The sequence below is a fragment of the Erpetoichthys calabaricus genome, chromosome 10, assembly GCF_900747795.2.
Source record: "Erpetoichthys calabaricus chromosome 10, fErpCal1.3, whole genome shotgun sequence".
In the NCBI taxonomy this organism is placed as follows: Eukaryota; Metazoa; Chordata; class Cladistia; order Polypteriformes; family Polypteridae; genus Erpetoichthys; species Erpetoichthys calabaricus.
In genome coordinates this window covers 101,779,033-101,790,494 of record NC_041403.2, presented here as the reverse complement: position 1 = coordinate 101,790,494, position 11,462 = coordinate 101,779,033, and the positions used below count along the sequence as shown (strand labels likewise).

The 11,462-nt window shown below is 38.6% G+C and overlaps 1 pseudogene; it reads right to left on the bottom strand.

Moving 5' to 3' along the window:
- Positions 1–3,378: 3,378 nt before the first annotated feature.
- LOC114658416 (tigger transposable element-derived protein 6-like) lies at positions 3,379–10,996 on the bottom strand (annotated as a pseudogene).
- Positions 10,997–11,462: the final 466 nt, after the last annotated feature.

The window sequence follows — 11,462 nt, the reverse complement described above, 5'->3', positions numbered from 1 at the left end:
AAGTGAATTCACGGCTGCTATTGCACTCTTTTAAAATTATTAGAATTTTTTAAAAATTCTTTAAAACTGCAAGCCCTTCACTCTATGGTTATAAATGACATGGTCCAATTTACATATGTTGTTTGTTCTTGTTATAAATTGAAAGTCAGTGTATTCCCTTGACAGCTTTGCATTTCAGTGGGAGCTTTCTTTGATGAGGTTTCAGGAAAGGAGAAAGAAAAAAGAGAACAATCTCCAATCATTTTATACAAAAAACAACCATGGTGGACTCTGTAGAGGCAACATTTTACTGCAGGTTACTGCAGGTAGCTGAGACAAAACCAGTCTTTATGAATGATCTTTGTGGATGAAATTTACAAAGGTATCAATAATTCCTAATGTTAGTATTTTTATTCTTCTAGACAAGAATTAGAATTATGTTAATGACTCACTCCATTGTAATTTGTCTGTATATATTTAAATGTTTAGAAGGTTTCAAGTAAGTGCAGGGTAAAGACCCGGGGCACAGCTGCCAACTCAACCTGACATAGACAAGAAAAGACATCAGATCCGTCCAACAAAAACCCCTTTATTCAGGGAAGGAACCCAGACCCAGAGGAGTCCTGAAGGACTGATACCAATAGTCATAAGGAGTACAATAAAATGTCTCTTCTTCCCAAAAGACTCTTGCAGCCTCCTTCTCCATGCTTTGTGAGTGAGCTTCATCCCTCTTCCTCCCGTTGAGTAGTGGCACCTTGCTTCTTTTTTTCAAGAAACCTGGAAGTGCTTCCGGTGTTGCATCCTAGTGACCCGGGAACACTTCTTGGTAAGGTGGAATTCCTTTTTAAAAGGGCTCAGCAATCTCTGCAGTACCCCCTGAACCCAACAAGGCTGAACCAATGAATACCAACTCCCACACAGTCCTGTGGGTATCTGAGGTGCTACGGCCACACATGGGGGCTGCCATCTAGCAGCTTGGGGAAGGCAATGTCCTTCATAAGCTACTTCCCCCTCTCCTTCCACTTGGGAGGCATCTTGGCCAGACAAGAATGTCAGCCATCTCTTACAGCAGATTAAACATGTCTCCATCTGGAAAGTTCCACAGCCTGTTAGAAGAGGTCTTCACAGTAACCACATCATGAAGAATAAGGATTATACAGGATTTGAAGTGGGAAAAACAAAGTCATGGGATGCTGCAAATGAGTTGCCACCCACCTCCTACCTTTTTGAAACTGAAATTTCTAAGTAAAACAGGAACAAATCATGTAGGTAATGTAGAAAGTAAGCAAAACACATGTAGAACTTAATCAAATTCATATAATATGAATTTCGTCATCTTTTCATTGATGTAGAATTCTTAAGGTTTTTTGTATGATTTTGATCTTTGTGTATATTTACAGCATATTCTTTATTAGTAAAGTTTGCTTACTAGTTTTGTTTTGCACACTCTATATATTTATTTGACTGCTTAAGTCATTGGCTTAATGGACCAGGTGAATTCAGTGACTTACCTACAGTATGTTACATTTCAGTTTACCATTATGGACCAGTTTCCAGTTGTAACATTTTTTAAATAATCAAACTGTTCCTTCATTCAACATTCTGGATGGTTGCCTTACACAAACTTGGTGTAATACTTGTTGAGATTTTCAGAACTTTCTCTGTTCATACCATAATAAGGGTGTGATAAGGGGTCTCAGGGGTTTGTGGTAATATTGAAACTTGGGCTCTGCTTCATCCACTGTTTAATTTTTTTCAGCCATGAAAGCCTGTATCCATATGCAGAATGTCACATTAAACTGCTACATACATACTGCACAGTTATATACAGTGAATAATGAACTCCTGCCATACATTAAATTGACCAATGTGAACACTTCAGACTCCCACATTATCAAAGTCCACCAAAATGAAAATGAAAGTGGTGTTTAAAATGGATTTGTTCTTATGTCTCCTCCATAAATTTGACAAACAAGGAAAAAGAGCTGCTAAGCTTAAACCTGTATAGTCCATTACCAGTAGTCTCCACACCATCGGGGGTTAGAAAATAAGGGGATGGTATATGAGGTAAGGGAAGATTTAAATTACATTTTTAGAATTAGTGGAATGGTGTGCTCTCTGATTTTCCCACCCACCTTAAACACACAGACTTGGCAACTGAAAACTTGAACATACTGTACTTCCATGTCCCTGAAAATCCACCAAAGCAAAGTCTGTTATAAAAGAATGAAGAAAATATACAGTGGATTAAGATTAAATATGTCTAGAAGAGATGATATTGCTACAAAGAGGTGGAAGAGGCCTATAGCAGCTCTTAAGGGATTGCAAATGTGAGGGATTTCCAAGGTGCTTGATAAATAAGGACTGTATCTGAATTGAAAAAAAGTTATACTTTTTTCATTTTTTGGAGTTAGTGCTAATCATTATGTTTAGGATAAGTGCAACATTGTCATGTAGGAAAGTAAAACTCTGGTATTAAAAGACTGCATGTTTTCACTGGAAATAACCTCTTAACAAGAAGCTAATCTAAGTCTTTTATTGAACTCCACATGCATTTTACTTCCTTTTTAGTTTTCTTCTTCCTCAGGACATTTCATATCAGCCCCAGAGAGTAACAGTGACTCCTGAATGTCATTTTAATTAGAAGGTATATCCTGCTATGAAATTAACAATTTCTTTGATTAGTTATCATGTATTTGCACACTGCTCATGGAAGTGGAGTGCCTGTCAACAAAAGCACTGTTTGCTGTATGATGCACATAGAATATTCTGCTCAATGTTGTCTGTTTTTTGTGGAAAAGTAAAGCACATACTGTGGAATTATTTGAATACACATAGAAAATATAGAAGATTATTCTCCTCCTTTCTCATTCTTCATAAGCAATAGATAGATAGATAGATAGATAGATAGATAGATAGATAGATAGATAGATAGATAGATAGATAGATAGATAGATAGATAGATAGATAGATAGATAGATAGATAGATAGATAGATAGATAGAACTTTAGTTGTCCCCAGAGGAAATCTGCCTTTTTACAGAAGCTCATTAAATAAATAAACAGATATATATGAAATACAGGTAAAATCTCGTTACAACGAATCTGGAGGAACTAAAAAAAATTAGTTGTACCGAAAAATTAATTATAAAGGAATTCTGTTTACATTACAGTATTTTATTTTTTTATGAACATAAAATTAAACATACCTGTATTTACTTCTTTAAATAGTCTGTTACTTTTGTCTGTACAAAACGTTTAGTTACTGACGTTAGCAGTGCGTCTTCTACTTGTTTCAAGGCATCATAAATGTCATCATTTGCCACGTCTGAACATGTCAAAAAATTTTGACATGCTCGAAAGCAACCAAAGCTTCACCATCACTTGTTTTCTCCTTGGTAACTACAGGTATATCTTCTTATTCATCACTATCACTATCACCTGCTCCTGGAGCTTCAATGTTGATCACACTTTTCAAAATTTCTTGATCAGTCATCTCACTCGTGACAAGTACCTGGTCATCAGCGGTGAAGAAGTCATTGAAATTGAGCTCTGCAGGGATTCCAGATGACCTCCATGCAATAGTAGTCCACAGCTCACGAACTAATATGTCTTCCACAGGATCTTCCTCGTCTTCACCGCCATCTGGGTTGAAAGCCATCTTAATTATGCCACTCTTTTTCCAGCACTTCACAATTATGTCCTTCGTGACACACGACCAGGCACTAGTGATCATTTCTATGGCTTCCTTCATGTTAGCTTCAGGCTCACTTTTTTCGCAAGCAATGTTGGCTAGCATTTTATGCAAAAGCGTCTTCCTGTAATGTACTTTCACATTTCGAATGATGCCTAAATCCAGAGGTTGAAGAACGGCTGTGCAGTTTGGTGGTAGGTACTTTATGCGTACATTTTCTAAGCGAGGAATGACATTGTGGGCTGGACAGTTGTCAATGAGCAGCAGAATTTTCCGATTCTTCTTTTTCATGTCCTTGTCAAACTATTTAAGCCATTCTCCAAAGACTGGGGTAGTCATCCAAGCGCACTTGTTGGTTTTATATTCACATGGGAGAAACGTCAAATTTCTAAAACAACGAGGCTTCGCCGACTTCCCAATGATAAGTGGCCGAAACTTTTCTGTCCCCGAGGCATTACAACAAAAAAGAGCCGTAAACCTTTGCTTCAATTTTTTGCCTCCACGAAAGGGATCATACCTGGCAGCCAAGGTGCGGTGTGGTAGCAGCTTATAGAACATCCCTGTCTCGTCAACATTAAAAACATCGTCAGGACTATAGAGAGCAATCAATTTTTTAACTTCACTGGATCTCCATTTGTTTACTGTCTCGAGTGGAACTGCTGACTTTTCACCGCAGATTGCTTTTGCTGTGATCCCAAAGCGAATCAGCCATCCCCAACTGGCAGTAAAGTCTTCATGCCCCAAGGCAGTAGCCATTGATTTCGCTTTCTCCTGGATGAGTGGCCCAGTAATCGGAATGTTCCTTGCACAAGCATCTTGGAACCACATAAAAACATCTCTTTCAACATCTTCAAATGCTGCAGTTCGTATGCGTTAGCGCTGGGGCCCAAGGTTTGCTTCCTGAGATTTCTCTTCATTTTTTGCGCGGTGTTTCAAGAAGGTTGAGAGTGTTGACAGTGAAATTCCAAATTTGCTGGCAACTTCTTTTTTCTTTAAACTGGAATCAAGAGCTTTTTTTCTAAGGTGAACTGTTGTCGCTTTTTTGAGTCAGCCTTTTTTTATTGAGGGCAATCGAAAAGCACAACAGAACAAACAGAGCAAAACTTTAACACAACTTTTAACATCGAAGGAAACTCTGAGGAACTTTTACAATGTTTCTCGTCAGGATCTTTCTACGGAAGTGAGCTGCAAACGAAAAACAGCTTAGAGCCTGTCATAACCGCTCAGAGCAGGTCTAACTGCATTCCTTAAAGAAAAAACTTCACAAAGTAAGCAACTCTTTTTGTATTCCAAGGCCTTTTGGCACTTCATTGTAATGAAAGTATCTGCTGAATGTATTTCGTAGTAACGAGATTTCTATGGGCTCATGTCATATAGGTAAACTGTCGGGACCATAAAAATACTTTTGTTGTAATGAAAATTTCATTGTAAAGATATTCGTTGTAATGAGATTTTACCTGGAGTTAGATAGAACGGGCATCCCCAACAGGAAAGAGCATGTGTTATTACCTGGACAAGAGGCCTTAGAGGAACGATGGATGGACTGGCCGGCTGGGCAGAAAGATAACTCAGTGCCCAGCCAGTATAAAGTAATAGATGGATCAACAGAAGCCAGAATTTGTGAGTGGTTCCATCTCCCATGTACTAGGTTGCAGTGGTCCTTGTATGAGAACCCAGTTGGGACACCTACAGGGGTGCTAGGGAGAAGGAGTCTGGAAGAGTAGCCCTGTAGGGGTCCCTTGGGATCGATAGTGGGTGCTGTCAGGAGAGGGCTTCCCTACTTTCATTATGGACCAAAAGTGCTTCCTGGAAGACATTGCATGGCCCAGGAGCATTCCTGGGTCCAGCATGAAAGGAAGCCTGCTGCCTCACATGGACGAGTAATCTATACTAATAAAAGGCAAAGCCCTCACTGACTTACTGACTGACTGACTGACTGACTCACTCACTCATCACTAATTCTCCAACTTCCCGTGTAGGTGGAAGGCTGAAATTTGGCAGGCTCATTCTTTACAGCTTACTTACAAAAGTTAGGCAGGTTTCATTTCGAAATTCTATGCGTAATGGTCATAACTGGAACCTCTTTTTTGTCCATATACTGTAATAGACTGCAGCTCGATGGCCGTGGGAGGCGGAGTTGCGTATCTCGTCATCACGCCTCCCACGTAATCATGTGAACTGACTGTGAACGCAGTACGTAGAAAACAAGGAAGATCCCCAAAGAGCGCTGAAGAAAACATTCATTACACAATTGAGAAGGCAGCGAAACAATAAGAAGCGAGCGAGTGACGCATACAAGCATATTCATAAGTGCAGCTACTGTGGAAACAAAGCACGGTGTAAACCGTAAGTTTAAATTAAGTTTATAGAAACGCTCCCGCTGCTGTTTGCAATACCATATTCGTGACATACAAGTTTAATGAGAAGACACGAGGTATAAACGAGACTTTGGATCACTTTGTAACAGAGTTAAAATTGCTGTAGCGAGAAACTTTTAAGTGCCGGGTCTTAGCTAACATTAAATAAAGCCGTGGACATCGCAACATCACACAAGAGAGCGGCTCACGTGAACTGACTGAACGCAGCACGAGTGATCACTTTGATGAATCAAACCTGTTCAAAAAACACATTACACAATTGTGTAATGTAGGAAAAGAATATGAAGCGACTGACGCATACAGACATATTCATGAGTGCAGGTACTTCAGAAACAAAGCACCGTGTAAACCTAAAGTTTAAATTAAGTTCATAGACCTACAAAAGGTTGCCATTGATTTGAGGCAAGATTGCTTTTCTCCTGTACAACTATACGTTGCATTCTCAACAGTAAGCTTGCACAGCTTGGTCATTTTACAACCGGAGTGCTGAACTGACAACGTGGTATACAAAGAGAACTATAACAATCGTAATAAACGAACAATAAAACAGCAGAGAACCCGTGGATTAAATAAAAAGGCTACTTCCTTGGCGAAGCAAGGAAAAAGGATGGGCTTATATGGCGTTCGTTTATAAAACAGAGGAGAAGCTGTGTAAAGGCTGCTTCACAAAAAAACAGCAGAACGCCTTATATGAGCAGGCAGTCAGCTAAAGAAGGGAATCAATAAATAACTATAATCGTAATAAACGAACAAAAAATAGCGGAGAATCCACGGATTACATAAAGGAAATGGGTACCTGAACAGAAAAGTGAGTCTCAAATAGCTACACAATAACTATAACAATTGTAATAAATGAACAATAAAACAATACAGAACCGCTAAGCAAGGAGAAAGGACGGCCTCATATGGCGTTCGTTTATAAAACAGCAGAGATATATATGTGAATGTATGTACAGTGGTGTGAAAAACTATTTGCCCCCTTCCTGATTTCTTATTCTTTTGCATGTTTGTCACACAAAATGTTTCTGATCATCAAACACATTTAACCATTAGTCAAATATAACACAAGTAAACACAAAATGCAGTTTGTAAATGGTGGTTTTTATTATTTAGGGAGAAAAAAAAATCCAAACCTGTGTGAAAAAGTAATTGCCCCCTGAACCTAATAACTGGTTGGGCCACCCTTAGCAGCAATAACTGCAATCAAGCGTTTGCGATAACTTGCAATGAGTCTTTTACAGCGCTCTGGAGGAATTTTGGCCCACTCATCTTTGCAAAATTGTTGTAATTCAGCTTTATTTGAGGGTTTTCTAGCATGAACCGCCTTTTTAAGGTCATGCCATAGCATCTCAATTGGATTCAGGTCAGGACTTTGACTAGGCCACTCCAAAGTCTTCATTTTGTTTTTCTTCAGCCATTCAGAGGTGGATTTGCTGGTGTGTTTTGGGTCATTGTCCTGTTGCAGCACCCAAGATCGCTTCAGCTTGAGTTGACGAACAGATGGCCGGACATTCTCCTTCAGGATTTTTTGGTAGACAGTAGAATTCCTGGTTCCATCTATCACAGCAAGCCTTCCAGGTCCTGAAGCAGCAAAACAACCCCAGACCATCACACTACCACCACCATATTTTACTGTTGGTATGATGTTCTTTTTCTGAAATGCTGTGTTCCTTTTACGCCAGATGTAACGGGACATTTGCCTTCCAAAAAGTGCAACTTTTGTCTCATCAGTCCACAAGGTATTTTCCCAAAAGTCTTGGCAATCATTGAGATGTTTCTTAGCAAAATTGAGACGAGCCCTAATGTTCTTTTTGCTTAACAGTGGTTTGCGTCTTGGACATCTGCCATGCAGGCCGTTTTTGCCCAGTCTCTTTCTTATGGTGGAGTCGTGAACACTGACCTTAATTGAGGCAAGTGAGGCCTGCAGTTCTTTAGACGTTGTCCTGGGGTCTTTTGTGACCTCTCGGATGATTCGTCTCTGCGCTCTTGGGGTAATTTTGGTCGGCCGGCCACTCCTGGGAAGGTTCACCACTGTTCCATGTTTTTGCCATTTGTGGATAATGGCTCTCACTGTGGTTCGCTGGAGTCCCAAAGCTTTAGAAATGGCTTTATAACCTTTACCAGACTGATAGATCTCAATTACTTCTGTTCTCATTTGTTCCTGAATTTCTTTGGATCTTGGCATGATGTCTAGCTTTTGAGGTGCTTTTGGTCTACTTCTCTGTGTCAGGCAGCTCCTATTTAAGTGATTTCTTGATTGAAACAGGTGTGGCAGTAATCAGGCCTGGGGGTGGCTACGGAAATTGAACTCAGGTGTGATACACCACAGTTAGGTTATTTTTTAACAAGGGGGCAATTACTTTTTCACACAGGGCCATGTAGGTTTGGATTTTTTTTCTCCCTAAATAATAAAAACCATCATTTAAAAACTGCATTTTGTGTTTACTTGTGTTATATTTGACTAATGGTTAAATGTGTTTGATGATCAGAAACATTTTGTATGACAAACATGCAAAAGAATAAGAAATCAGGAAGGGGGCAAATAGTTTTTCACACCACTGTATGTATATATGTATGTCTATATATATATATATATATATAATATATATATATATGTAGATATGTATATATATGTGTATATATATATAGATATGTATATATATATATAGATATGTAAATATGTATATGTATATACAGTATATGTGTCTGTATGTGTATATATATGTTGATATGTGTGTATATATATATATATATATATATATGTGGATGTGTATATGTATATATATATATATATATGTATATATGTATATATATATATATGTATATATGTATATATATATATGTATATGTAGATATGTGTATATGTAGATATGTATATATATATGTATATATGTATATGTATATATATGTTTACATAACCTCTTTAACACACTACTTCTCCGCTGCGAAGCGCGGGTATTTTGCTAGTCAGGATAATAATCAGGAAGCAGCAGGCAAAACTCAATGGGAGGACAGAAGGAGGAAGATTTAGTGGTTCATTGTAATTACAATTGTATTTGTGGCTGATTGTTGGAAGAGGTCTTTGAGAAGGTGCTTATGAAGGAATAAAAATCCCTTGTTTTATTAATATAGTGTGTGCTGTATTACTTTGTCTGTGGTTTGGGACACTCTGGTGGCCCCTTGTGGTTACTATATATCTATGAGCTACTTACTGAGAGGATGTGACAGATGTTTGCCAACTGGCTGACCAGCCACAAGTGCTATCTGGTAGATAACCACCTAATAATCAGATTGTGATTCAAACTTAAAAACAATGTAATAATACTCCGTCCACAATGGCAAGCGTCAGAGAATTCACCTCAGGCACTGACATCTGAGGTTCAATCCACTCGATCCCTTTGCAGACTGCAGTGGGTCTAGGTGGTCTACCAGAAGATGACTCATATAGTCCAGGACCAGCCTCTTAATGGTATACAATGGTCTAATTTTTGCATTTTAGCTCAAAAATATACACAGTATGTGCACTGCTTTTAATTGTTGCTGAAGCACTTCTTTAACTCCCACAGGGAGTTTGACCATTCGGATGTGAATTCTCAGTTACTGCTCAGAACACATCTGATTTCAGACTTTCTGTCTCCAATTGAGTAGCACAAATAAAAAAAAGAAGGGGAAAAAATGACAAAATATTGGAAAACCGAATCACAATGCTAGCATATTGCAATAAAATATTATTATTGTGATTCTTGGTTCAGAATAAAACTATCAAAACTGGACAACTACCACTGAGGATCATGGATGACTCAAGAGAGACTGAACAATCGTTAATCAGCAAGATAACATAACTTGTATGACCCAGAGCAAAATATAACAGATGCAGCTGCCATTAAAGTGAAATACAAAAAACTCATACCACTTTTTTCAGAAACTCTTTATGTGCTTATGTGCTATGTTAGAATGAACTAAAAATAAACAAAACAAGTGCCCTTTCTTTTCTCTTTGTTTTTCATATTATTTCCAAGGTAAAAAAACCTACAAAGCAGCAGAAAGAATGATGCGCTTCCCACACAGCTTTAATAGCCAGGCGCCCAGGGGTGTGCAGGTGTGAAGCAGTGACACTTACGGCATCCAACACACCCACGGCGATCTCTGATAATGTCATTGGTGCATGATGCTGTAAATGCCAAAACGCAAACAAAAGAAAGAATTTTTAAAATGTCCAAAACAAAGAAAATACCCCATGAATTTGGCAGATTTGTTTAAAAAAAAAACAGAATCCTCAATACGATAAGCAAAGTGTTATGTATAGTTTCCATGTACACATATACACACATATACAACCTCATTTATATATATATATATATATATATATATATATATATATATATATATATATATATATATATATATATATATATATATATATATATATATATACACTGTATACATAGTCATGGTATGAAGGACAGACAAATCCAAACCTGGCCACCCCGTTTAATAATAACTCAAAAGAAAGGACTGTCTTATCAAATTAAACAGACGCTCGTGGCCGCCATTAATGGTTGTTCGCAATGGTCTGTCTATGGAGCTCCGTCCTGCAGTAGGTTCAGAACTAGACTCAGACACTATGTTCTGGGAAACATAATACTACCCAGTTCCTTATGCTGGCCCGTCAAGTCCTCTCCCGATTCACTTCACCTCATTCGTAAGAAAAGAAAAATGATTCTTACAGAAATGGACATGGGTTCACCTGACCTTTTCCAGTGATTTGATTTGATTAGGTGGTTTGAGTAGCTTTCCCTCTTGTTGTTTTTGGTGGTGTCTGCTTCCTCTTTGGCTCTGGTGCTCTCTTCTCCTTCTTTGCCTTTTTCCTGCCACCGATTTACATATGGTCGGCTCCTCCCCTTACGGTTTGTTTGGCCCTCTGAGCCAGGTGCTCCCTTCCCCATGAACCATTGGCCGGCCTTGCACATTCAGTCATTCCATCATTAACAGGTCTAGGGAAAGGTGCAAACACACACACATCCATGACAACTGCTACAGAGTCATTCACCCTTCTTGAAGCTGTGGAGGGAAGAGACAAGACTGTTAGCAACTGCACCCCCTCTTGTCCCAAAGCTGATAAAGTGATTGACAGACAGGCACATATATATATGTATGTGTGTGTGTGTGTGTGATAAGCTAAGTCTGCAGACACTTTTATAAGTGATGATTATATCATGGTTTTTAGCTCTCCAGCAAGTGAGGACACGGTGATGGGGTTATGCTGCACTGCCATTTGGACTTGTTCACTGAGTCAAAAACATGCAGGTTTGAACTGGCACTATGCTGAGGTGCATGTCTAAAGATATTATATTATCCACAGGTGTGCATCACAATTTGTTTTTATTTAATTTTCATCCTTTGTGAATTATC